The sequence below is a fragment of the Haemorhous mexicanus genome, chromosome 2 (genome assembly GCF_027477595.1).
Source record: "Haemorhous mexicanus isolate bHaeMex1 chromosome 2, bHaeMex1.pri, whole genome shotgun sequence".
NCBI lineage: Eukaryota > Metazoa > Chordata > Aves > Passeriformes > Fringillidae > Haemorhous > Haemorhous mexicanus.
The window spans coordinates 18,081,041-18,105,546 of NC_082342.1; the positions used below are offsets into that span (position 1 = coordinate 18,081,041).

Genomic DNA, 24,506 nt, shown 5'->3' on the forward strand with positions numbered 1-24,506 from the left:
AGACCTTTCTTTCTCTAATGCTCATAGGTTGGTTGTGGCTTTCTATTGATACTTTGCTTGTTACTCTAGATGTACAACATATAATTTTCCTAGCAGTAAATTATTCAAATTAAGGTATTTGGTTTACATAAAGTCTTGCACCCTGCTTTACATGAAAGCTGACCGGTGTGTTTAAGAGAATAAATTTAGATTCAGCATGAAAGATAATGCTGTGTTGGTTGACTAGCTTGAGCAGGGAGGGAAGCAAGGACATGGAGATTTGAAATAATCAGCTTTCAGTGGTTTTTTCTGGTGGCCATAACAAAATTTTCCAATGTGATTTAAAAGATATACATGATAGCATTAAAAATGTGGAGCCAGATCTTGTTTACTCTAGTATGAACCTGGAATAACTTTTACATTTCAGCGATCTGTGCAGCAGCAGCTGAAATCAGAACCCAGACCACAGCTATTGTGTTTTATCTTCTCTTTATGCACTTAAAGGGAGCTTGAAGGCTGAAATCTCCAGAAACTGTAATGAGTTCACTAAGTTGGCTTGGTGGGTTTTGTTTGTTTGTTTGTTTGGTTTTTTGGTTTTTTTTTTTTATGTTTCAGTAATATGAGTGTGAGATTAAAAAGAAGACTTTGTGAAATCTTTCCATATTGTTAGTGTGAATGAACACAGACATAAGCAGGTGTGTAGGTACATACATACCCTACATGTAACCCACTTTCTCTTTCCAGAAACCTGAAATGTAAAATCTCTATCTAATTTCTTTTTTAGTTAAGTGCATATTACAGTTTCTTAATATTTTTATAAGTCCCATCTCAATCTGATAATTTGAATATTTCAAATTATTTTATTTGTCCTTCATTGATATCATATAGGAATATGGAGGTGAAAAAATAATGCAGAGATTGAATAATAGGTAAAAGACTTAACATCTCTGTAGGCTTCTGCTTTGCTATAAAAAGGGTTCTGCAGAACTGTGGAAAATTCTTAGTAAATTAGAATTTCCACTTGCCAGACTGGTTGCATTAGAAGAGCTGAACTGGATCCCTTTTCTTGCTTTAGAGGAAAAGTCATAACCTGGTCACAAATGTGGTTTTTCAACAGTAGCAAAAGCACGTTACAGAATACACCTAGGTGCTGTTAAGTTTCCAACCCATAAGCACTGAAATGTGCCAAAATTTCAAGTTTGAAGGTTTTTGGGTTTTTTTGTTGTTTGGGGGGGGGGTTTGTTTGTTTGTGTTTTTTTACAGGAAAGGGATCACCTAAAATTTTGTAACCATGGAAGAAAGTCTATGTTTGATGTATTTAAATTATTCAAAATCTAGGAATATATTATACCTATCTGTAAAATGTTGAACTTATTATTTACAATGTACCTTTAAAACCAGATGTGTTAGCTCCAGCCATATCAGATATAAACTTTATCCCTCAAAAAATTGATAGCTAGAATGTCAATTTCTCAAAAAGATTGTACATGCACTTATTTTTTAACTCCAAGTGTAAATCTTATAATCAGAAATATTTTTATTTAGCTATCAAAGTGTTAATGTTTGGCCTGAAATACCCAATGTAATGCTAATAATCTCTAGCTTTACTTTCTTTTGGGTTTGGTTTTTTTGGTTTTTTTTTAACTAGGAATAATCAATGTTTTAACAAAATTTCACATTTTTAAAACTTATTTAATGTGAATTTTTTTTAAACCAGAAAAACAGGTTGTTAATGGTAATAATTTTATACATTTGTTGAAAAGCAACTGCTATCACAGAGGAATGTAAACTCTGTTTAAGATGACATGTCCTCTGTAAACAAGGAAAATAAGAAATGCTGCATTCTGTTCAGTGGAAGACAAACCACAAGTTAAGGTGATGGATTGTAATTCCAAGGAAATAATTATTTTGAAGACTGGGGTTTTTTCTTAATATAAAATACTAATGCATAAAGTGTAGACGTTTTTAAAAACCCAACCATTTACCTAGGATCAAAAAGCCATAGGACTGAAGACGCCTGCTTAAATGTGTTCTTCACAAAAATGACAATGTGAAGTTAGGTAGAAAATAAAACTGCCTCAGTGTTATCCTGAATGTATGGCTCCTTTGAATAGAACAGAGCCAAAAGGCTTCTTGTTAAAATATGATTCACTTCTCTCCAGTGGCTGTTTCCACAAGACAAGAATAGGATTTTTTCTTTGATAGATGAATAGAAGCAATACAGAAGAGGCAAGAAAGCAGGTGTGTCAGCACATAGCCAGTGCCCTTCTGAAAACAGCTACGTCCGAGCTTTAACCTATCATTAGGTTTTATGCTTTGATTAATCTGCACAGTGAAATCTGGTGAAAAGTACAGAGTAAGGAGTTTTTTAGTAATTATTCCTAAGCGTGTGTTTCTGTTATGATAAGTGACTAAGCATAGTAATTCTGGCTGTGATGGAAAACAGGGAAAAGTCTGTCCTTGGTTTGCTTTTTACTGCAGCAGCTGGCATAGGTGTACCCAGCTAGGTGTGCCAAAACCAGCTGGGATAGCTGTTATTTTACTAAATAGATGTTCTCTGTCTTTGGGGGGGAGGGTTCTATTGATTACCAAAAAGTTTGATTTTTCTTCTCTTTAATATATAAATTTAACAAGCTTAGTGATTTTTGAAAAATAGACACATGAATTCAAAGATGTATTCATTGTCTGTAAGAAAGTGCAGCTTTCCTCTGATTAGAGGGGCTTGTACAGGTTGAGCTTTATAAGCAGTGTAGGTGTATCTTCTCATAGTATTTTTTTTTGAGTGATAAATTGTGTTTAAGAGTGATCTTATGTTTAAGAGTGATCTTATGTTTAAGGTGAGATAGATGATAAAGTACCTCTTGAGCCATCTTCAGTGCCCTGAAATAGCATTTGAACCAGTTTCATTGTCCAGTTCTGATAGTGTGATTTATGGAAGCTCTCTAAGCATAGAAAGTATGGGGTTTTGTTTTACAGAATTTTGAGGGCATTGAGAATTACTTTCCCTTAAAAACCTGTACATTTAAAAGGTGCAGGTGTGAAGACTTGAGAGGAGAAAGTTAAATGCTGACATTGAGAGAGCTTTTCTGTCCCCTCTCTCCCTCCCCTCAGCTGGAAAGGGAGGCCAAGGTTGAGCAATCCACACCAAATTGGTTTATAACATTGGAGAGTGAGGTGACATTAACAAATACACCTTTCAATAGCACGTCTGGTCCATGGTGTAAACTGCACTGGGTAATCCTACTGGGATGGAGGGGAGGGAAGAGAGCATGCAGAAACTGATATGCTGGCACTGTTGTTAGTTAATGCAGCTGATCTCATTTCCTGGTGCCACCACTTTCACTCTTAGCTGGCATCATGTCCTTGCTTTTGCGGAGTGTTTCTTTTGGCACAGTTAGGTGCTGTTATGTGAAGGGTGTAACTATTTAAGGTGTTGGAACCTGCTCTGTTGCATGTATTTGTAGTGGTCAGCTCTCCAAGACTGTGGTACCCAGCAAATCCACCTGCAGCTGTGTTCTGCTTTTAACTTCTTGGAGCTGCAGGTAGGTAACTTCAGTTACCAAGAGTACACAGGGTATGTAGCTTGGGCCTTGAAATATTACCTCCAAAGCAAATGAACAAAACTAAGTAGCTAAAGCTCCTAATAATAAAGCAGAGGAAATTCTGCTTTGCTGTTTAAGCTGTACTTTAATTTATCTGACATGTATGCCAAATGTCAGCAGGCTGGAGTTTTTCTTAAATCTTCATCATATGCCCACAGTAGCTTGGTTTTGTCTATTTTTCTTCTGAATGTTCCTTCTGGATTGACTGTTCTTATCACTTGTGTGCTCTCAAGTGGTGATTGAAAAGTCCTTCTTTTCTTTGCCGTGTCAAAGAAAACTAAAAGCAGAATCACTGCATCTGCCTCGGCTAGCAGATTGACACTTTGTGCTGCAGGTTCCCATAGTTTGTAAGGAAAAGTACCTTAACACTTCAAATTCAAATGTAAATCTTTTCTTACTCAAGAACACTGTCAGTAAGATTGGAAAAATTATCCTCAGAGATTTTTGCGGTAGAATATGAGCAAATCCAACATACTTAATCTTTTTTGGAAGGGATTGTAAGTTTTGTTTAGGTCTGCTTTGGCTCAGAATGGTTCGAGGTAGGCTCCATCCCCATCTTTCTTTCAGAGCTTTGCAGCGCGAAGGAGAGAAGGGAAAGGTGCTTAGGACATTGACAGGGAGATAGGCTGCTCTGAGTCTGCAGCTTTGAGTGCCTGCTGGGGGCAGGACTAATGAATAAAGCATCACCATTTTTTCATAGCTCATTTTTAGCAGAGCCTCAGCACCCTGGTGGAGATTTAAATAGTAGCTCATAAAGATTAGGAGTTGGTATTTCTCATCTGTAGCTTTTCCCTAACAAAAACAATCCAAATTGTATAGACAATTAAAATGAGATACTGCTCAGCTGCAAGCTCTCTGTGCTTTTGTCTTATATTTACTAGCTGATGTAACTCTGTGTTTGGTTTGCTGGGTTTTATATGGAGAGGTATGTCTTGGTGTGCACTGGTACCAAATGAGTGTTTTCTTACGACTTTTCTCTCTGTCAAGCCTTTGGGGAAAAAAGGAAACAATATTGAATGGAACACCAACTCTGTACACTGGTAACATTTAGGTGTATTAGTAATTATGTGTCTCTCAGTCCACTCTCCTGAAACACCCCTTAGTTCATTTTAATGTCTCACCTCATTCTTATTAATACACTTTGCTGTTCTCTATTCTGCTGCCACATTGTATTACACGTACTTACGCATGAAATCCGTTCTGCTCTTCTGTCATCTCCGGATCTTTTCCAGCACAAGGATTGTCCCTACATGTCCTTTTCCTTTTTTGCTGACAATTGCTTCAGAATTTTTTCCCTCATAAATATGAAGCTTTTTTTTTTTTTCTTTTCCTAGCGTAGCATTTAATTGGGATTTCTATCTCATATGCAAAGTACTCTGAACAGTTCATCATTTCCATCTCAGCACCATTTTCCTCTTATTTTTTGTATTAACACAGTTGCAAAAGTATCTTGACAGCTTTTAATTTTTTTCCAAGAGAATGTTGCACAATTTCAGGTTTTATACTTTTAATAGGTGTAGCTAAATTACATAATACCTTATATTCTGTTGGGCTCTAACGTTCTTTCACAGAAATGGATTAAAGTCTGTGGTGTCTCAAATTGGAGTTGCTTTACCCAGACAGTTTTAGAAGATACCTAAGCAGAAGTCTTTACATTTATCAAAAGCTAGATTTATTACAATCTCTAAAACAATTTACAGTGTGTTTCATGAACTTTATAATGTGAATGAATTTTAAAAGCTATGCTTTTTAACTGTTAAAAAAATAGTCAGTTCAAGCTTTGAAGTCACAAGTCATTAATGTTGAGTGAGAATAAAGATTTTAAGCCATTTTAACACGAAGTGTGTTCTTTTCACAATTCTCCACATTATCTTAACAAAATGAATGAGCTTTCATTAGGAAAAAAGTAAAAAGTACAAGATTAAAGTTGATGAGCTAAATCAAGGTGTCCTGCTTGGTTGATTTAAATCCGTGATTAAAATCAGTGATTTGATTTAAATCAATCCACTGTTCTTTCAGCCAGTTTGAAATGAACTGTTCTTCATTTCCTGCCTAATTAGAATTGCTTCTGTAAGATTAGTTAGGACTGTGCTTTGATACAGAAAATCTGCTGCATCCTCTGAATTGCCTGAATTTTGTTTTTGGGGGATGATGACTTTTTTTCCTCTTGTTTTCCTGCTATTCAAATTATAGTTTTAATGGAGTGAGACTACTCCTAGAATAGTATACCTCTATCCCTTAACAGCTGGAGATAGAAAACCAGGTCTACAACTACAGCTCACCTTGTTAAGGATCATTTCAGCTGATGACTTGCTCCGATAGCAGGGAAGGGGTTGATGCTCACTTGTGTCCTCCTGCCATCTCTCCATTATTCTGGGACTCGTGTTCCCAGGTGCCTGCTTCTGCTGAGCCTTGTCTGTTCAGCCTGGTGCAGGTCACCCTCAGCCACAGATATAAAGGTGTGGAGATGTAACTAAGGAAATGGGGGCAGTAAACCTAATGATTGCTGGTTTTCCCATGACTTCATGCCCATCAGTGTGTCCACAAACAAAGTCTGTGGAAGGTCCGGTGGAAACTTGTCTCCTCTGTGCAAACCTCTCCACAGGGTGGATGCTCTGGCAACCTGTCAATTTAGGCTTATCTTGCAGTCTTTTTCTCACCTGACCGTAATCTTTTATTTATTTATTCATTTATTTCCCCCTCTTCCCTGTCTTCCTGATACTTTTGATGTGAAGTACTTATTACATTCCTATGAAACTGGAGTGGAAATTGTCAGCTTCTTAACTTGTCTGGTTGTAGGGGAACCTGTGAGCAGCAGTCACACAAGCTTCATTTTCCTTGCTGTAAAGAAAAGTCTGTAACACAGCTGTAAGGAAAGTTTATCATACTAAAACCTGTAGTCCAGGGTTCTTTAGGCCCACAGAAGCAACCTATGATTAACTACTTTGTACTCTGAAGTGTAACTAAATAGCAATTTCTTTTTGTAGCTATTACATCTATCCTGAAAAATAAAGTGCTTTCATCCTGGTGTGAAGTCCAGGACAAAACCAGACTATTATACCACATGTCCTGTAAGCAGATCTGTTCAGAAAAGCCCTTAATTGCTGATTTAATTACTTTGGTTGTTCTGGAACACAAGTCATAGGAAGGATGGTCTTTTGTAGCACACCAGCTCAGGTTATTCCTCCTGTCAAATGCTGCCTGCCTGGCCTTTGCCAGTCATAAGAACTTTGTGCTGCACCTTCCCCATTAGAAGAAAATGGGTTTCAGTAAAGCTTTTTTCCTTTGATTTTCTTTCTTAGCATATACAGTTGTTTAAGAAAAAGATTACCATATACTCTGGATCTTTGGCATGCCCTAATATGTTTAGATACAGGGGAGGATGAAGACAACTATGAAATATTACTTTATTAGTGCAGAGAAGATTGTTTGGAAAAAATACAACTGATGGTTCTGAAAGCTGAAGAATTTACCTTCATGGTGAAAATGCAAAAATGCATAATGCTTGCTTGTGCTTCAAACAAGAAAATAATGCTTTATCAACTAGAATATAATTTAAAACATGTTATGGGAATTAACATTTTTCTAAAGAAGGAGCTGCCAAATCAAATTAGTTTTGAATTCAGGAAAACTCTTCTTGAGAGATTGAGACAAGCCATATGGTACTCTCTTGCAAACATCAAGGCAAGGGAAAGTATTGTGTGGGCTTTTATCACATTTTAGTCATTTTGAGAAGAAAAAGTGTTTAATATTTTTATGTATGCAATTTATATTGCAATTTAATGAGACAGAAATTACATGTATCTAAGATAAATCTAGATAATGAAAACCTACTCAGATGGATTCAGCTTGATTTAAGGTGCCTTGTTTTGATTTTAGAGCACTTAATATATTGAAGATTTTTTTTTCTTTAATGGCTGTGATGGATATTTATCTTATGTTGGAGTAATTTCAGTAGCAGCCAGTTTCAGGTGTTTATTTGGACTGTCTAGAGAGGACAAATAAATCTTGCAGCAGCTGTTGATGCACAGAAGGCGAGTTCAGGTGTGAAGCTTCTCCTAGGGACTTTCTGGTGTTTCACCCTCAAAGCAGAGGCATGATGGTTATTAAACAGTACTTCAGGATGATGCTAAGGGTTTAAAATTAAACACTTACAGCTCTGCAGCCTGGTGGTCTGTCACCCAGTTGAAAGCTGCTTTGTGCCAACTGTTTGTCACTGCTTCTCCCCATCTCAGCTCTTCCACAGCTGGCGGCTGTCCACACCACGTGTCTGGGGACATTTTCTGTGCTGTTCTAAAACAAGGGTAAAAGCAGTTATGTCCAGGAGAAGTGCTTTGAGATTTGCTGGTGGGTACAGCGATTTGCTGGTGAGTACAGTGATTTGCTGGTGAGTAAATAGAGAGTTTAGGTTTTCTTATTGACTGTTTTTAACAGGTACTTTCGAAGTACCTGAGCCCTGTTTCCAAAGGTCCAGGTTCTCAGCCCTTTGGTGCAAAAGCTGTGGGTTCCTGCTCAAAGGTCCCCATGCTGCTTTTCAGAAAGGGGAATGACTGGGGACCAGCTGGTGAGCAGGGGCTGCACTGCAGCCCTGCTCCATGGGGTCTGGTACTCCCAACACCTGTACTGGGTCTCTAAACCCAGCCTTTCACTCTTCTTTGCCCCATCCCTGGGAGTGTTCAGAGCCAGGGCTTTGAGCAGTCTGGTTTGGGGGATGGTGACCCTGCCCATGGAATGGAGGGTCACCATCCCCCATTCCTTGAAGGTCCCTTCCATCCCAAACCATTCCGTGGTTCTGTGGCTTGGTTTAGGCTGTGAACATCTGGTTTTCAGTGTGAATTTGCATATCAAATGCATTTATGAAAAAGAAAAACATATTTAAAAAGTTAAACTGATCAGCCTAAAAAGCTGATTTTTACCTGTGAGAAGCTAAAGGCAGATACTCTTTTGCTGGAGGGTGACATGAGTTGATCTAGGGTTTTGTTTCTGTATGTGGTGGGGCTGGGTTGGCATAGGTTGTTTTGTTTGGTTGGTTTTTTGTGACCTAATTAAGGCCAGTCTGATATACCATCTATTTCCACCATGCACACACAACCCATGGCATCCCTCCCTTTGGTCAGACCAGCTGATACTAACATTTCTGCAAAGACCCTCATTTATTACAAAAGGCAACTTCTAAAGAAAAAAACTTCACAAAGTCACTTTTATCTTCACTGTGCAACACTTGTTTCCCATTAATTTAGAGAAAAAAGGCTTGTTGTCAGTATCAAGGCATTAAAAACATACATCATTCTGTGAGCTGTTCAGACATGGTCAAAGCTCACATAAATAATTCTCTAGCCTTGGTATTTTAGGAAGGGCACCAGATGGTGCTCCAGAAAGAGGGGGAAAAAAAAGGATTCCAGAACTATTAATTAGTTTTCAGGTTGTCTTTAGAATTATTGTGTATAGGAGCATTTTTAAAAATATTTATGCGAATTAGTGCATGTTTTTACAGAAGCTGGAGATGATTAAAGATGTTCTGCATCCTCACAGAAGACAAAGTTTTTTCCTTTGGGGGTCAGATTCTTTGACTCACTGAGCCATCCTGCCACCCCTCCAGATGGTCAGAGATGGCTTAGAGTAGCTGTAAGATTGTTTCTGCCTTTCAGGAATGTTTTCTGCCAGTTACCCAGCATGGTTTTATTCCTCTTGCTACTGAGTGGTGGTTTGGGAGGGCTGTAGGTAATGGGTGCTCTAGGAGTTCCCCTCGGGCATGATGGCTTTATGTCCACAGCACAGCAGGACAGCTTGCAACTGACTGACTCAGGGATGCTTTCAACTGAGCAAGAGCTGAAGCAGACCTGGCAGACCCCGCGTGGATGTTGTTCCTCTGCAGGAAACACAGCAGTGCTCTTAGGAGAGAAGTGAGGTACCTTTCACTTCACAGTAGTGCAGCCTAAAGGTGCACATGAAGGCTCTGCTCTTCAGGACAGGATCTGCTTCTGCCAAGAGTTGCAGTAGCTTGTGTGCTTTGCCCACACATGGACTACATAGCAAGCACCTTGTCTACAATGGCTGCAAAATGGTCATTCTCTGAGTACATAATTAGTGTCAAAAAATGGATAACTGGCACTGTACAGGTAAAAGCTCCTGCCACAAATCAAAATAACTCAGGACACCCATCCTCTGTGCTCCTGCTCAGGGGCAAGTGGTGATATGGGCAGCAGCAGCAGTACCTAGACAGGGAAATTGGTAATTATGGCCCACATGTGTAGGTCAAAGTAAGATGTTCAGATGTACTGAAAAGTGCAGTTGGGCATTAAGGCAGTTTACAGGAGCATGATGCACTGTAGCAGCTGTCATGCTGCTACAAACACGGCTGCCTTCTCTGCAGAGTTCCTGACAGGTACACAGAGGAAGCAGTGACTTGCACACCAAGATTGGTGTTTACAGAGAGTTTCAGTGACAACATAAATGCAGCTACTCTGCACTGAAAGCCGTGCCTCTGAGGTGGGCTACTCTGCAGAAATTGTTGTGTACTTGGCCATTCAGATCAAAATCTGAAATGACAAGCACCAAAGCCTGTGCAGTAGCTATCATTTCTGATGCTGCTGTTCAGTGTCCTGGACTGTGTCGACGTGAGGTGTGTGCAGAAAACACATTCCCTAAGGCCAGCATAGTGTATTGCCCAGGCAGTCAAAGTTTCTCTCTTTCTACAAACCACATAGCAGCTTTTATTGGTGGCATAGGCACAAACCTGGAGTTGAGGGGTTCTGTTGAGCTGGGATTATGCTCTGGAAGTAGTAGTGACTCCATGGGGGTCCTAAAGTGGTCTACATAAGGTTGATCTGGGGTGGATCCATGAGAAATCATTTGATTGTGTCTCTGTATTATCTTACAAATAGGGTCCTGGACTTTCAGGACTCTACCACAAGATTTATTACAGCAGGGGGGGATGCCTAGTCAACACAACAGATTTCCAGTAGCTGTGCTGATGTCTTGTGCCTTCATCCTCATGCTGTGGCACTACTTGATCTTGAAGATAAATATGTGCATAAATATTTGAAAGGTTAAACTTCTTTGTAGCTTCTGTTTTCACACACTGAAAGTAACTCCCTTTTTGAGTCAACATACAGGTTTTGCAATGTATCCTGCTGCTTTTTAACTTTTCAGCACTGTATTTGCAGAAGGCAATAACTAGGTATAAAAATTCTAGGAAGTAACTCCTATATTAATTTAAAGCATTAATAGGAAATAAGCTTTACATTTTCTAACCTTTCATGGTTTTCTCCAGACGGCAGCTGAGACTTACAGCAAGTTGTTCAATAACTGGACAGTACCTATATCTTCCAATGGCATATTATATTGGAAATTCACTGTAAGTTGTGACTGCATCCACCAGATTTGAGCTGCTGGTTTTTTTTGTGCTCCTCTCCAGCATTGTTTTCTATATGCAGAATTATATTAGGCAATGGTTTTGGTTTTTTTTTTTGTAAAAAAAAAATAAAAATTCATGCAAAGCAGAAAAGTGATAGCACATCAGATGCTACTTTGTATATGCACATAGAAATGTAAATTCATATGAGGTGGAAGCAGAACATGATACTTGGCAGCATTTCCTACCCTCACACATGTCAGTAATATCCACAAGTGGACATGATGGGCACTGAAGTCACACCAGCCTCAGATACCTCCATACCCATGTGTCTACATTTCTCCATTGAATATGGAGAAACAACATAAAACATAAACACTTTGTGTTTATATATTTGGTTTTATATATTTCTTGCAATTTTTGCTCCTGGCACACACCTGTGAGTTTTCAGTGTACTGGTTAAGAAAGGCAGGCAAGGACAAACTTTCAGAAATTAGGGTGGTGTTGATTTCTCCCGCTGGTGAAAGTACACATCTGCTTCAGCTCATACTCCTAAGCCAAGAGGCTGTTGCCAATACCAAGGCTGGCTACGGGCATCCATGAAATTTAAAAAACTGTCTGTGAGGAGCCCATTAAATCTAAAGAGAGCCACAGAGGAGCTCTCAGTCACTTAGTTTAGCATAAACCATAAGGATTTATAGCATTATACTTTCAATGAGCTTTTCCCCTTCTACACCTCTGTTGTTGTGCTATCAGTGAAATGATAGCTCCCGTTTCCAGGTAACAAAGACCTGTGGATGATTTGGAGAGCCTACATTCATCTCACCTGTGTTGCTCTGTCCTCTCCCTTATCAGTAGGGAAAGCAGCTGGAAAAAAGAGCAGCAAAAGCCTGTTGTCAGCTGCAGGGTATCTGTCCAGCAAGTTCTCTTGAAAGCTTTTCTCACCCACTCAGTGCAATGGAAGAATAAATCTGCCCTTCATCTGTGCCCTCTGAAGTTGTATCTTCTGTAAGGCTTTGGCCTTTTTTTTTTACTTGTTTGTTTGTTTGGGTTTTTTGTTTTGAGGTGATTAGTGCATTGTTTTCACCACAAGTGAATGAAGCTCATTCACTGCAAAAATTATTCTGTACACATTATATGCATTTCGGTCACAGGTTGTGTTTTTCTCTGTCATGAAGTCTAGCTGATTTCTTTGGGAATAACTGCTAAAGCCGGCGAGCAGCAGGTCTGGTAAGTGTGACTGCAGTAAGGCAGGTGTGTCAGGACATCGTTTGGTAATTAGCTGTGGACCCTGCAGCCTTGATGAAGGGCAGAGAGGAAAAACACTTCTCTGTGATACACAGTATTGGATGTGCAATTTTGGATGCCCGTCTTGGCAGAGTGTCAGTGCCTTGTACCCCTCTGCGAGTCCCCTATCAAACTTGCATTCACTGAATATTTTACTTCTTACTTATTGGAGTGTATGGGAACACAACTGAATCTTTTGCAAGTGTTTCAGAGCACTGATAAAGAGAAGCAAGAAATGATGGCTTATCCCCACAGGGTCTTTTCTGCTTGCTGGGCACACTGTTGCAGAGGTGAATATACAGCAGATAGTGAGCCTGTGGCAGAGGCTGGGGACACCTTAGGGTACTTTTGCATGAGTGAAGAAAGGCCCAAGTGCACCCACACTGCAGTGGAGAGAGCTATGTTTGCAGACCTTGAATAGTCAATAGGAGAGGTCTGGCCTCTTCCTGTGTTTTAGGATTCCTTGAGAGAGCAGATCATGATTTGGAGCAGAGGGGCAAGAGGCATGATTAAAAAAATTTACATTGCTGGAACCTGGCAGGCACTAATTTTCAGCTTGGAAAGACCTTAGATGGGTGGAAGATAAGTGCCTGTTCCTTCTGACCGTGGGCAGAAAGAACACAACTGACAGGAGGAAAGTGGTTAGAAGACGAGGAAAGTTGTTTGCTGTTGAGTTTTCTTTGCATAGGACGACTCTGGTGGCATTAATTTAACTAATTTAACCTTTTCCTGATTTTTTTCTGCCTTCTTTTTCCCCTAAATCCTAATTTTTTGTCCACTGCATTTATTTACTTTTAACTAGAGTGATATTTTTCTTCCCTCATACTTTGCAATATTATTTGCTTTAGGTGCTTTGATTTTGTTCCTGTGACTTGTTCAAGGTTAAATAAGTATATACGTACTATATACATGTTTTGGAAAGTTCATATTTTGTAAAATATAAGTTGCTACTAAGCTTTCACTAGCAAGAAATTCAGTATACTCTATACTGTCAATATTAAAGCATGAAGAAACGAGGGACAAGATCTTTTTTTTTAGTATGCTGTCTATTGACTTTTTTAATAGGGAAGAAGGGATTCATGGAAGAATATAATGGCGATTTTTAGGCAATTGTTTTTGAGCTGCAGGTTTTATTGTACTTAGTAGAAACTTTTAAGTCCTTTCAAGTTATTGGATACACATCAGCATTGCTGACTAGCATAATGAGAAAATAAAAACCAATTTGAGTAGTTTTAACAAACGGAGCAGTGCTTTAGAAGTGCAAGAGAGAAGCACATCAGAAGTATGCTTCAGGAGCAGCCAGGGGCTAACCTCAGAAACAGTGGTAAGTTTCACCAAGCGACAAAGGCTTTGTTGATCCCATTTTGCCTAATTAGGTATACCCTTTAAAGTAAAAAGTCTTTGCAGTATTGACTCAGAAACTGTTCTCTGAATCACATTTGCTTCTCATTTCTTGGCAGATAGCTCATATCATCAGACTTTAGTAAGCTACAACTCATTTCCCTGGCAGATGTGCCTGACCACTCATAAAAATCACACCATATGTCGGTAACTATTTTAATAAACTATTCTCAAATTTTCAGTGTGTTAAAAAAAATTGATCATAGTTTCTTTAGTCATGGCCACATCTTGAGCTGAAGTATTTGTAGGAAGATACGTTAGTGATTTTATCTCTTCCTCTGAATTATGAGAACTATCCTGAGTAATGTTTTGTAAAAAATAGCACAAAAGTAAATCTTTAACTGTGGTCCTTCAGTTGGAGCATTGCTTGTGGGAAAGAACTTATTTCCTACTGTATGGTGCTCATAAAAGTCATAGCTGGGTTTTCTGATGCTGACCCCAATTTGCCAGTGTTGGGCGTGTCTTCTGTGGCTCCACCTGGATCTTGTGGAAATGTCATCTTTGTTAGGGTTATACTAATTCAAGCATTTCTTAGTCACTAGTTGTGTGTTCCTTAAGTCTAATTTGTAAATATTTGCTTGGAATTACACAGCATTTTTTTCTATTTACAGCAACATTGCTATATATGTAACTTCTTTTAAATCTCTAAGATTTTACTCAAAGGACTTGAAAATTTAAATCTGCAAATATGACTGATTTGGGATTAGCACTGAATCCAGAAACAGCAGTAGATAATTCTGAGCCAAAAGCTAGGCCTTCCATAAAATAGTGTGATTAGAAGGTCATTGAAATCACAGGTGATGTTTTGGAGTGGTGGTTTGGGAAAAGAAGCTTAGATCTTCTTTGGAAGGAAAATCTTGCTGTAACAAAGCCCATGTGCTACAAAGGCATTGGTGGCTTTCATGGGTTTTCCTTGCAGTTCTTTAGCAGAGAGCCTTGGAGACTTCCTGGTTTAAAAGGGAGAAGATTAAAAAGTGGAGCTTTTCTCATCCCATTTCAGAGCTGTTGGACTTAGCAGTTTGCTTTGTCTTCATGGAGCTGGGCGTTGGAGTGAGGCTGAGGTGGTATGATAGGAAGGTTGATGTGCTGACACAAGTAGTTCATTTTGCAGTAGCATTTTGCATCAGTTACTGAGCTTTGAACTGCTCATTTAGTCTCCAGCTTTGCAGAGGGTAATGCTAGGAACAGCTCTTTTGTGTCATTTGAAAGCTGTGCTGACTTGAAAGCAGTATCTGTTTTACTTTAAATGACAATGATAATGCATTTTATGATGGCCATTCAAGTTTTAAAGGAGTATGACTATGTGCAAATTTCTTTTGCATACCTATCAAAAATTCTAGAAACTTTTGGTGATTATGATCTGAAAAATGTAATGGTTATTGCTTTATATGTAATATTTGAAGTTACTAAGCTGACAAAAGATTATTAGTCATCATTATTTAGATGCAATCTAGGTGTTTGGGTACATTCAAAATGAAAAGCTTTTTTTCTGTATGCTCTCCAGCATAGTGCTTTAGCTATGATGATGACAGATGATGTTCAGGGAAAAGCTCAGTGTGAAACTCACTAGGGTAAAGCTTGCAGTGATGATAATCCCTGTAAACTATGCACTGTAGTTTCCACCACACTACCATCTGCTCTTAGAAGGACATAACTTTCTAAAACCTCTGTGTTGCAGGGAAATTTCCCTCAATCTTCCCAAAAGCTTCTGTTAGAGTAGTTTCAAATCAGGCTGCATGAAAATCATTTACAGAAAAGGAGCATAGAGATGGAAAGCTGTTTTCTGGTTTGGGAAGTGGGAAAAAAAGTGACCAAAATACTGAAGCAGCTGGGTATTTTGAGATCTTGGAACAGAAGTAGCTCTCAGTAAAATAAAAAATAGTTGAGTAGTCTGGTTTGTGAATAGGCACACAGTACTCAGAGCTCTAGATGTAGGACTTTTAAAATTGTGGTTCAAGTGCTCCATGAGATTTTGGACCTAAACTCATGGAGGCTCAGCCTAGAGCTGACACTTAAGGTTATATAGAAAGCCAAACTCTATGCATGTGTAGGAAAACTGTCCATCCCTGCCATTCAAGACTGGCTGAACTATAGAAGAAAGAACCTGTGAGAAGCATGCAATGACCTCAGTCCTCTTGAAGAATTGGGCTGAGGATTTCTTCATTGATTTAGGTGGTAGAGCCCGTGCAGCCTTGGTCAAAGGGACAAGTTATCTCAGTTAGTTTCTAATTATAGCTCACTTCTTTGTACTAATAAGGAAAACACTTGTTTTATATGGTGTTAGAATGGCATAATTGTTAGTATCCGTAAGAAAGACGATTTCTGAAAAGCTGACGTGTTTCCTTCGGGATTTTTTTCCTCATTCATGGAGAAAAACTGTGTTTTAAACACACTTAATGCTTGTGTAGCGTAATGATAGCTGAATACTGCTGGCATTTAATGCCTACTCTCTGATGCTTCCAGTATCTCTTTAGCTTTAAATAGCCTGCCTGTTTCATGGTGCATACTGTCCAGTGCCTTAATGTTGTTGGGTGCCAAGCCCCATTTCTCTAGCCTGCTCAAGTACTTGCCAAAATCAGTGTTAAGTACATAAGTGCTCCCGCGTGTGTGGGTTCGGCTGCTTGTGTCACTGGAGTTCAGAAGTGTTTATGTGACAAGCTTGTCAAAAGCAGCTCAACATCTTCCAGAGTCACAACCAGGTTTTCAGCTGGATCTTCTCCCTTCCCTCTTCCCCTTCCTCCCTCTCCCCTCCCCCGCCAAAAAAAACCCCCAAACAAACCAAAACCAGCCTCAAACGTGCAAGTGAAACTTCACAGCTTCAAAGAGCTCAAGTTAGCAGTCTGTATTCTGAAGGGTAATTGCTGTCTGTTCCATCAGTGCTTATAAGTTGAAAAAGGATTTTTTTCCTTTGGTGTTAAAATTGCCTGGGCTCTAATATTATTCAGGGTTAAAACTAATTAAATGAATACTGTGATAAAGTATAAGAAACCCTTCAACGAGTTCTGTTATGTTGCTTTAAAAGTGTTTGGTGCGTTAAATACTGATGTACATGTTTATGTACAATTAGTTTCCCTCTTGGATACTTTTGATGATTCTTTGTAACTAATGGTCCTTTTGACGAGCTATTGCTCTTGTGTGGGTTTATTTCACTATTTGAACAGGTGGAGATAAGACCCAATATACTGTTTATATAACCTGTATCAAATAACATATCAACAAACACATGCACCTTTGTTTTTAATCATATTTGTACGGTGAAGATAATCACTGTTTGAATTTTCTTGGAAGTGTTTGCCCCCCTCTTTTCATGCCCAGCATACAAATGATTATACCCACCTAGCTGAAATAAGGAATGTCTTACGTGTGTTTTGATAACATGAACTTTTTTTTTTTTTGTTTGCTTTAACCAGTATTTTGATGTCCTGAAGTGTATCATTGTTTTCTGTGCTATGTCAGAAAATTAATGAGCACTGTGTGAGCTATGCATAGGACTGCCTGTTGCAGCTCATGCGGAGAGGCTTGTTCTCAGCAGAGCAGGCTGGATCACAAGGATGAGCTTGTTGAGAAAATGGCAGCTGGGTGCTGTTTGGCTCCCCGGCTGTTGTGGCTCAGCAAAAAAAAAAAAACAAATTATAGGTTCTGTTGTGGTTTTCAACTGATTTTATCAGGCACAGGTGGTGAAATAAAAGGTGCATGACATGTGTCATGGTTTGAGCCTGGCAAAATGCCAGTGCTTCCATGAGAATACCTCTTTTCCTGGTATCTACTGTGAGATGTGATCAGAGACAGAGCAGAGCAGGCTCTAACTTACGATCGAAAGGAAAAAAAAACTTTATTAACTTAAAGCTACAGGGAAAAACACACAGAACACAGGATGAAAACCTTCCAAATTTCTTCCTCCTCCCCCCACCAAATTTCTTAATTCCGTTACCACCCTTTAGATAATCAATTCTCAATTCCTCGAGAAGAGAGGATTCCGTCTTGCACCACAGACTTTCCCAGGAAACAGTCGAAACTTCTCGTGTTTCCGTGTCACGTGTGGCACCGCCCGGAGAACATTTTGCCATCGTGACCTCTTCCTTCCATGCCCAGTGCTCTCACCACTGCACATGGACCAGAGCTGCTTCTAGGGTTTTTCCCTTTAAGGATGCTTTGTCCAGTCCAAAAAAAGAGCACAGTCCCTCTCCTTTTGGGACACCTGTCCCCCCCATGTTTCACCCCCTGGGGCTGAGGGGTCTCTTGAACAGAGATCATCTTCCTCTTCTTCTTCTTTGAAGACGGAGGGCACCACCACCACCCTCCTCACCCGTTGTCTCTGTTCACACACCTTCACATCATCGCACTCTCCTGGCTCTGAGCCATTGCCTCCCCCTAGATGCAGTCTCTGTGTCACAGGAACTCAAGGGTTCTGTCCATAGCTATCCAAGAAAAGTCCAGCCAAAGGCCACTCCATCATCTCCTCCCACCTAGGATTCTTCTCAACTTCTCTCAATCTCACCAACTCCAGGAGGAATCAGCATTTGCAAGGTTTCCATCATCCCAAGAAGGGTTAAAAGTCCCAGGCTCTGCCGGTTTGGTTCATGAACTCCCACGGCTGGCTGCCCTGCTGGGCATCCCCCCTCCCTTCTCCTTCACGCCAGCCGCGCTATCACAGGCACAGGCTGCTCTCTCGCTCTCTCTCGCTCTCGCTCTCTCTCTCTTTCTTGTGCTTTCTCTCTATCTCCCTCCCTCTCTCTCTCTCTCTCTCCCCCTCCCCCTCCCCCCCTCCGGGGGGAGGGGGGGGGGGGGGGGGCATGGGGGGATGGCTTCCCGAAGCCCTCGCAGTGCAATGCTCCTCCACCCTTCGGCCCAGGCCTGGCCTACCTCCCTCCGGCCGCATGGCTCCCCTCCCCCCCGCCCGGCTCGGAGCTGGGCATGGGAGGTCTCCTCTCTTCCAGGACCGGAACTCTTCCAGGACCAGAACTCAAAAGGAACTTCCCCTGAGAGTTCACAGCTTTTAACCCCCTGTGTTCTCAGAGGCATATCCATGCCCTCAGTGGACAAACCAGGTGCCAATATTAAAATCTGAACACCGATTGGCGTGACCACACCATCCCAAAAAAACCATTTCCCCTCAAACCACGACAGCATGTTTTCTGCATATGGTGTTTTTTTGCTGCTGTGAAAGTCTTTAAAGCCTACTAAATGACTTCCTGAAAAGTCATTCATTGCCAGGCAATGAAAAGAGAGGGAGAAGGAGTAGTTAAAAGTTGAGCCCTACCTGAGGAGTCCATGCAGCATGGAAAGCAGCTCTGGAGAGAAGACCATTTGGAAGACACAGAGCTGAATGGGAGCCAGTGATGTACCCTTGCACAAAGGTGGCTAGTGAGATTCTGAGCTGCATTAGGGAAGTACTGCCAGCAGGCTGTGGGAGGTGATCCTTCCCCTCTGCTCAGTGCTAGTGAGGCCACACCTGGAGCAGTAAGTCCCTTTCTGAGCCCTGTAGTATGAGAGACATGGGCATTCTGGAGGGAGTCCAGGGAAGGGCCACTGGATCACCTCCCCTATAGGATAAAGCTGAGAGAGCTGGGACTGCTCAGCCTGGAGAGGGGAAGCTCAGGGGAGTCTCCCCAGTGTGTACAAATAGCTGAAGGGAGGGTACAAAGAAAACACAGACAGGATCTTCTCAGTGATAAGTTATCTTGTCTTGTCTTCCCAGTGTCAAGACAAGATGCAGTGGGCACAATCTGAAGCATAGGCTGTTACTCTGAACATCAGGAAACACTTTTGTCCTGGGAGGGTGACTGAGCACTGGCACAGGCTGTCCAGGGAGGCTGTGGTGTCCTCTTGGTGATGTGCAAAAGCCATCTGGATGGGCTCCTGGACAACTGTAGGTCAGGGCTGTAGATTGCCCTGCTTGAACAGGGTGGTTGGACCAGTTGCCTCCAGAGATCCCTTCCAACCCCAATCAGTCTGTGGTTTTGTAAGCTCTCTTAATTTTTTTTTCTCCAAATAGTGCTTTTAATAAATGAAAAATACTTTCCCATGTTAAAACTGCCTTAAGGCATTATCAGGTATTAACAGTTGGGACAGAAGACACCTGCTGTCAACTCTTAAGCAGGAGAGTTTTTTTTCTAATACATTTTTGTGTTGTACCAACACCCAGCTGCCATTCAAATACTGCTTTGTCTTTAAAAAAAACCAAAAATTACTTTTAATAAAAGCATGTTCAATGAGGAGTGATTAAGCTGGTGAAGGGTGTAGAGGAGTCCTGTGAGGAGGGGCTGAGGGAGCTGAGCTGTTTAGTCTGGAAACTAGGAGGCTTATCACTCTCTACAACTACCGAAATGTAGATTGTAGTGAGATGGGAGTGGAGAAATGGCCTTAGGTTGCAGCAGGGGACATTTAGATTGGCTGTTAGGAAAAATATCTTTACCAAGAGGACTGTCATGCCCTGCAACAGGCTGCCCAGGAAAGTGGTTGAGTCATCATCCTCGGAGGTCTTTAAAAGACTTAGGGACATAGTTGAGTGGTGGGCCTGGCAGCATTAGGTTTACAGTTGGGCTAAACGATCTAAAAGGTCTTTTCCAACCTAAATGTTCCGTGATTCTAAAAGGTCCTATCCCAATCTTAAGATTGGGATGTAATGGTTTTGTGAAACATTGATGTTTCCTAAAAAAAATAATTTCAGTAAGTACCAGCCACTTATGCTGGTAGCTAAGTGGGTGCCCAGTAGACCTATATGTATGCGTATACAGCTGAAATCCCTTTAGGAAGTGGAGGGCAGAAAGAAAAATAGCAACTTAATAAAATATTTATTTAATGAAGCAAAGCTTTATAACCTCCCGGATTATATTTAGTAAAGGCTAGTCTGGGCTACCTGGAGAAAAGATGGGAGGGCTAATGCCTCAAGAAAAGATTTAGAGTGTTAATCCTAATGCAGAGTTTCCAAAGTAGTCAACTGCAGTTTCTGAGGTAGGTGCTAAATAGACATAATGGCTCTTGAGTTTGGACACTGCCATTGCAGAGGCTGCTAATTGACCTCCCCTGCTTCATGCTGCTGATTGCTGCAAAGAACGTGTCCTGCTGTTCTCTAGTAATGAGACTTTGCTCCTTGGGTCCAGAAAGTGTAATAAAAAGCAGCACTGCTGAACCTGCCAGGGCAGAAGCATCAGCAGTAAAAAATTAAGTGCAAAGGAAAATACAGGACATCTTTGTAGATGTAAAACATCATTTAAGTCAGTGAATGCCAAGGTACTGAGGGAGGTTCAGCTCCCCAGACTTCCCCTGCTCTGCAAGGAGAAGTAGCCCTGCTGTGCGTGCCAGTGCAGAGTCCTGGGCAGTACCTGTGCTAGTCAGCTTTCAGATACATGCTCATAGCCTCACGTGGAGCTTGCATTAGAGGGTGTTTGAACAGCTCTTGTTCTATTTTACATTTGTCCCAGAAATACTACTCCTAAGCACTTAGAAGATGTGTCTGTGGCAGGAAGTTGTTTTAGTATTGCAGACAGAATGTAGAGGTGGAAAACATGGCTGCTTTTGTTATTTCCTTGGAGAAACATCCCTAATCTCTTTTTTCTTTTAGCTCACCTTCTATGCATTCCTCCTATATGATCCTCTTGATTTGAAAATAATAATTGGTCTAAAATATGACCTGCCTCATACTTTTGATGAGGATCTAAAATAACCACAGCACCTTCTCTGCATTTAAGCTTCTGTTCAAGATTTTTGTTTTATCCCTTGAAGATGTAGGTACTGTTTGGTTCTTGCATTGAGAAAGACAGGCAGAGAGCAGGACAAAGAAGGATGCAGTTAGTAGTGCCATAGGGACACAGAAAGTACTCCAATCAAAAGCATCAATAGCTATGCCATCTCAATTTACCAGTGTCCTGCTGGGATCTTTCTCTGAGCCATCATACCCCCATGAAGCTGCTGCTTTCTTCCCATGTTCTAACCTGTGTGGAAGGGTCTCATCTGACTCAGAGTTTCTTCAGCACTGGATCAAAGAGAGGGAAATGAAGTAAATCTCAGCCTTCTCAAGCCTCTTATGTATGTAAAGAAATGGAAGGAAAGTGATATAGGTGTAGTTCAGACCTAGCAAGTAGAGCTGCTCTCGGTGTACGTGAGACAAGATCCTGCCTCTGAATTAGTGGTGTTATTCACAGCACTAGCTCAGTTTTAGAAGACAACATCTGAAAGTCACGTAGGGAAGCTGGCTGAGCTCTTAATTAGCAGCAGAAAGGTGCACCAGAAATAGAGCGAGGCAGGACATGGCGTCCGGTGACGTAGTGTTATTCCCCGCGGTCGACTTTGCGCCCTCCTGCAGAGTTCATGAGAAATGAGGGCCCTGACATTGACCCTGCACCGTGTTAGGGCATGGAGCTATTTGTTACGTATTTGTAGATCCTGCTTTCATTTTCTTTTCTTAGAATGAGCTGGAAATCATGTAAAGAGGCCTGACAATATGATGGTTGTTGGTAAGCACTGTTATATCATTAAGCAATCATTTTCTTCTCTTCTTCATCCCACCATTTTACAAATATGTCTAATAGCAACAGAGAGAGGAATTTCCAATTCTGTTGAAGTGTTTGTTTTTTTTTCTTTTAAATGTGAAGATTGGTAGGGTCATTTTGTGGAGATTACTGCAGTTACTGTGGTGAACTGCAGTAACTGGTGAAAGTTTGCAGTTATTCAATTAATTTGCACTCCTTCAATGTGCTAGATCTGTTGCTACAGAAGCGGGACGAGAATATTTTGTTTTGCAGGAGGACTTTTTTCATTTTTGCAAGGACTGTTTTTCTGTATTCAAATAAAAACCTATGTCTTTCTAGTTCTGGGTTAACAAATTCATAGAAAAATGTCTGATTTTAGTATAGGCAGAATTTATGTCAAGCCATTAATTTGTCCACTTTAAGAAATGCCTTTCAGCTGAAAGAGTTCTAAAATCAGAAGTCAGTCTTTCCCTTTATCAGGCCAATCACCAATTACCAACTCTGAATGCTGTAGAGTTTCTCCAGAAACATTTTCATTCACCCTCATGAGGCTGCTTGTTGAGTCTTCAGTAGTGTATACTTGCTACCTTAGCAATTCTGCAGGGGCTAAATGGGTGTCTAGAAGAGAGCAGCATTTCAGATCCTAGGGGGTCGTTTTGTTTTCCTCTAATGACAGGGAGTATTTCCCCTAATACCAAAGAGTATCTCATATCAGAAGAGCACTTGTTGGTTATCCATGTGATGCCAAATGCTATTACAGATTTCAAATTACTAAATGACACTTAGCTGGAGTTTGAACAGGTACTAACCAGTTTACTAATTGAATATATATTTGCAAGTCTATTGTAATTTTGCTCCCATGGGAGAGAGCCAATAAAGGACAAAAAGGACAGCTTTTTCTAGCTCTAGTAAAAAAATGAAAATTAGGATTGCCTCCCTCCTGGTGATCAGAATGAAGATGAGTGCAAGAAAGGACCAAGGGAACAATTTCTTCCAGCTTTGAATTTTACTTCCATTTATAGCTTGATATTGTAAAACACTGCTTCTGTTTCCATGAAATTGAACTTATTTGATCTTTTTAAAAAAATTTTTTTAAAGATTGCTCTTACTCAGCACCACCTAGTGGAATGACCGTTGTTGTCATTTAGGAAGAAGCTGGTCTCCATGAAGCTTATAGAAAATTAGAACATCCAGTCCTTACAGTATGATAATGCATCTGAAGCATGTTTGTGTCTAATTAAGTAAGAATCAGAAAGATTACCAGTGCTTTAGTTGAAAGGGAGGTGAGTGAAGGAAAGAAAGTTTAAGGTAAGTGTGGTGCCTGTTATCTCCTGTGTTCCTTTAGTCCATTAAGCTCCAGGCCGCTTTCCTGCCTTAACAATGTGGTGCCATCCAGATTGAAGCTTCTCTAAGGAAAGGTTTTGCAATACTGTTTCTTTGTGCAATATCCTACAGCACAAGCCCCACAGCCTCATTTGTCACTCTGATACACGTGATAAATACAAGCTGATGTTAACAGTGAGCTCTTAAGTCCTCATGCAAGAAAAATGCTCTGGGGTCTTTCTAGTTTAAATTGCAGGCAAGGAATTCAGTGTTTGGCTCTTTGAAAAGGCATGATTTTCTGTAAAACAAAAAACAATCCCTTGGAAAAACCTCCCTACTGAGTGCATCTATGCACTCTATAGAATTGTCAGGTCCTGCAGGCAGCAGCCTTAGAACTTGGAAAAAGCAAAGGGATCTGTGGCTCAGGTCTTTGGAGATGCATGTTTCTTTTCCTAGCTATAGAAAGGAAGGGCTGAATCTCCCAAAAAATTATTGTTTCTAGAAGGAATGAATGATTTTCCTCAGAAACACCTGGCTACATCACCAGCATCTTACTTCACTCTCTTAAATACAGTTCCTTTGGCAGCAAGCCCTTAAGCTATGGTTGCAAATGAAGAGACAGCAAAGGGGGAGATCCTGAATCTCTGGGCAAAGAATCTGACAGGAGTTGCAGATGTGTGGCTGAGAGCAGGCAGCCAGCACACTCTCTGGGCAAACACTAGAAGCAAAATCTGCCTCCAGTGCACGGAGCAGCAAACAAGAGGCAGCTAAGGAGAGGAGGAGCAGAGTTGCATTGTAGCAAATGCACCAAGCTGTAACATCTTCCCTTTTAAGCTTCCTTGCACTATAGCACTTCATCACTTTAGGGTCTGTTGTTTTTGTTCAATTCACATGTTTTGGACAATGAAAATAAGTGGGTCAGTTTTATTCTGTAAATTTATATGCATTAGCACAATAACATTGTGCTGAGGTTTCCAAAAGAGCTGTTCTTAAATAATTCATCGAAGCATTTCACTTCATTTTTCCAAAATCTAAATGTGCAGAGTAGTTGTTCTTGGGGTTTTTTTTTTGTTTGTTTGTTTGTTTTTT

General features: G+C 40.5%; 1 protein-coding gene across 3 annotated transcripts in view; it reads left to right on the top strand.

Moving 5' to 3' along the window:
- ALCAM (activated leukocyte cell adhesion molecule) overlaps nucleotides 1–24,506 on the top strand; it is a 117,280-nt gene that overhangs the window by 56,834 nt on the left and 35,940 nt on the right. The window lies entirely within an intron of this gene.